Here is a 3,436-nt window from a genome sequence, read left to right as displayed (position 1 = left end):
TCTCGCCCTCCGAGAGAGAGCGTCGCCCTCCTCGGCTGCAGGTGGCGTAGCGCTGAGCTCAGGCTCGATGATCATGCACTCCTCCTCTGTGGACAGAGACAAAGACGAGGAGGTCAGGGTGCTGACACACAGCAGACAGTGAGTCAGGCGGTGAGCTAAAGCTGGTGTCAGCAGTATCTTTAGTATCACTGTCATCACCTTCCTGCCTGCCAAGTCACTGAATGTAAACTAACAATGGAAACAGATCAGCCTGGAGTGACAGTGGTTTTATGTAAACTAGTGTTTTGTGGTTTACAACAGACCGTCTCCCCTCTCTATGATCCCATTTTACACCACTAACAACCACTTTGCCATCTCCTCTGGCTGGCTGCTGGCTGGATTTAACCAATAGATGAGACATAAAACAATGCAAGTGCAGCTGCCAGCTTGGCTGCATGTGAGTGGCTTTGGTTTCTCTGAGACCTTCACCCACCTTCATCAGCATCAGCTGCAGATGTGGTCTCCTCCTTCTGATATGTTTCTTCCTCTGCCTCCCTCTCCTCTCCTTCCTCATCGTTCCTCTCCTTCTGTTGGCTCTGTGTCTCCTCTTCCTCTCCGTGTGTCTGTGCTTCCTCCAGTCGCTCTTCTGTCACCTCCTCTCTCTCCTCCGGCTTCCTCTCTACAGTGGCCTGCCTGTTCTCCTCCTCCTCCTCCTCCTCCTCCTCCTCACCTCCTTTCTCTGCTTCCTTCTCGCCTTCTCCCTCAGCCTCACTGCTGGCATCACTGTCTGCGCTGAAGCCTTCGTCCAAGGCCAGTTTCAAGGGGTGGGACTTCCTCTTGGACGCAGGCTGCTCCGTTTCCTGTTCCTGCTCCTGCTCCTGCTCCACCTCCGCTTCCTCTAGGCGGCGTTTCCTGGCTATGGGGCAACCTAACACACTGAAACAGGAGAAAGACAGGGAGGAAAGACAGTGGGATTGAAAGACAGATGGATAAGGGAGGGGTGACAGTGAAAAAGAATAGGTGGAAAAGCAGGGGGAGAGTGTCATAAATAACAAACAGGGCTGTAATTGGAAATCACAAAATCACAAACAACCCCTCCCCCCTAAAACACAGCAGGCGTATTCCAGCATGTCCAATAAAAAGTCGTGCACCTCATCAGTATCTGTGAGTGAGTTTAAGTGAAATGGTGGAGAGGGGGGTGGGGGGGTGGGGGGGGTATGGTGCTTTCTATCAAGTGTATGAGTGAACACAAATGCCCTGAAGGTGGCGCCATGCTCGCTCACTCAGACATCACAACCAATCTCAGCCAACTGACTGGAACGTTTAATGAACAACACGTAGGGAGAAGCAAGAGAGAGAGAGAGAGAGAGAGGCAGCAGGCGAGGCAGCGGAGGATGAAATCCAATAAACTCCCTCTTACTTTCACCTGGGAGAGGCTGAGGGAGATTGAGGGGCGATCTATAAACAAAGTGCATCTGAAATTGCTCACTGAACGAATACACGTGTAAACAGATAGCTAATATCTGCCCCCCAATAAAGAGGAGTCACAAGCCAATGAGCTGCCCCGGGTCTTACAGGGTCTCTGAGGGTGAGCGAAAATGGAGAGGGGAAGTAAGGGAGGAGGAGGGGAGGGAGAGAGGGGAGCGACAGCTGCTGTGCGCCACTCACCACGGAAACCTCCCTTATCTGTGGGTCAGTTGTTGGACATGAAATGGCTTCTTTTCACTGATATAATAATAATATTACATGCAATTTAAGGGATTTCTACGAGCATATGTAATACTATACTGTAAAAAAAAAAAATCTTAAGTACTTCAGTCACACCTTTGCTTTTTGTAAAACTTTTTGTAAATGTCAAGAAAATGAATTTTGTCATTTTCTTGATACTAGTGGGCTGATCTGCCTTCTTCTGCCATGTTTCAACATTTTTATGCTGGTTCCCAGAAAAATTCCTGAAACAAGTGAAACTGCATTAGAAAAAATATTCATAATCCTAATCATTTGTGAAAGTGGGACATTTTTTGCAGTGTGATTACTTGGCTTCTGCTGTTGGATCTATATCTATGTTTGAGAATCTCTTTGAAGATTTTTTTTTTTTACTATTACTTGGAAGGATGCGTACATTGTTTATCGCCTGTTTTGGTCTCCTTTGGTTTTGGTCTCATCTACTTCTTGACCTTCTTTGGCCTTGGACTTGACTCAGACTCAACTGGAAATGGTCTTTAACTCCAAATTGATTGATGATTTTGACCGTCATTTGAAGTTTTGATGTTTGCACATTAGCAGTGCTGTCTGTCTGTATGCTAAGACAAGGAAGAACACAAATAAATAGATTTGGTTGAAAAACCTGAAGTGAAACTGGGCATTTTCCAGCAGGGAGATGTTGTGTGTGTGTGCGGGCTGTGGGGGTGGAGGGGACAGACAGAGAAGAAGGACAGACAGAGGGTGGGTTTTTAATCTGCCCTACCTTCTGTGTCGTGAGTATCTCCCACTGATATGGCCAGAGCCATTGCATCCAGGGTGGGGCAGCTGGATGGGATGGATGGAGGTTAGAGATATGTTGAGACGGGGTGCATTTTAGTCTGTTTGCAAGAAGCAACGATAACCGAAGGCAATAAAAACAAAAGTCAATTAAGATAAACAAAACAAAAAAACAAACCGAGACGCACACGAGACGTGCCGACCGGGAACACGTTTCACATAAACATGCACAGACATGCACATGCTCACAGATTTGTACCCCCACCCCCCACCCCCTCCCACCAAACACACACAATGCACAAATGCAGGTGGCATCAAGGCGGGGGAGAATATAATATTGTGTGTCGTAACATCACCTTGGCCTATATCCTGTTACTGTGAGCGATAAGGATCAGCCGAGGCCTGCTGTAATTTCCCCTGCTCTGCTCCGCTCACTAGTCGACATCATCCAGGTCTACTCGCTCGCTCTCCCTCTCCTCTCTCTCTCTCCCTCTGATTCAGGTTGCTATGACCCCTCAGGACGGCTCATTTCAATTCTCATTAACTCCCCCAGCAATTGCCCTTTATTACTCCAATTATCCTTATTATTAATTTCACTTATTAAAAAATGCTGCATTTGCATTTTAAATGAGGCGCTCATCCGGCCTCTCTGCTCTTCTTTTTTTTTTTTCTTTCCTTTTCCTCTCTCCTCCTTAATCCAGCAACCTCAAGGTTTTCTGGAGCGCTGAGCACAGATCAATGCTCGGAGGTGAAGTGTGACAAAACGAGGAGAGGATGAAAAAATAATTTGGGGAGTGGAGGGAAGAGAGAGGAGGAGGAGGGGAGAGGACAATGAGCTTCATGACCGATGAGGGCCTGAAAGCCGAGGGTAGGAGGCGGGGGGGGGCAGAAGGAGATGAGGGCGGAGGAAGAGAAATGGAGGAAGGTAGGGCAACAGGGGAAACTAAATAATTACCCCTCAACCACGCGCTCGTTT

Source organism: Myripristis murdjan, chromosome 7 (assembly GCF_902150065.1).
Source record: "Myripristis murdjan chromosome 7, fMyrMur1.1, whole genome shotgun sequence".
NCBI lineage: Eukaryota > Metazoa > Chordata > Actinopteri > Holocentriformes > Holocentridae > Myripristis > Myripristis murdjan.
This window is presented reverse-complemented; position numbering follows the sequence as displayed.